The sequence below is a fragment of the Bison bison genome, unplaced genomic scaffold (genome assembly GCF_000754665.1).
Source record: "Bison bison bison isolate TAMUID 2011002044 unplaced genomic scaffold, Bison_UMD1.0 scf7180017851375, whole genome shotgun sequence".
Taxonomy (NCBI): Eukaryota; Metazoa; Chordata; class Mammalia; order Artiodactyla; family Bovidae; genus Bison; species Bison bison.
The window spans coordinates 132061-132470 of record NW_011481948.1 but is presented as its reverse complement, the minus strand read 5'-3'; positions in this window follow the sequence as shown (position 1 = coordinate 132470).

Here is a 410-nt window from a genome sequence, read left to right as displayed (position 1 = left end):
GCACACACGCACACGCAGGCACACCCCTTCTCTGAAGTGGCTGATTATTGCTGTTAAAACACCGCATCCCACGCCAGCAGGCAGCGGGCCTCACGCCGCCGCCAGAGCCTGTCGTCCGCACCCCGAGCAAATACAGCCCAGGGTCTGCCCGTGCTCGGCCCAGAACTCAACTCCAAAAAGGCCCCAGGGCCCCAGCTCAGGTTCAGGGGCTGGAATGACGCACAGCAGTGGCTTCGGACAGACGCGAAAGCAGAGGTGACACGGCACGCGCCAGGGAGGCCCAGGGCCGCCGTCCAGCAGCCCCGACGCCGACAGCCCCCAACTGCACCCACACTTCCAGCACGCCCCGGACGTCAGAACCAGGCCCGGGGGCCCAGAGAACCTCCAAGCCCTTGCTAGACACGGGAAGG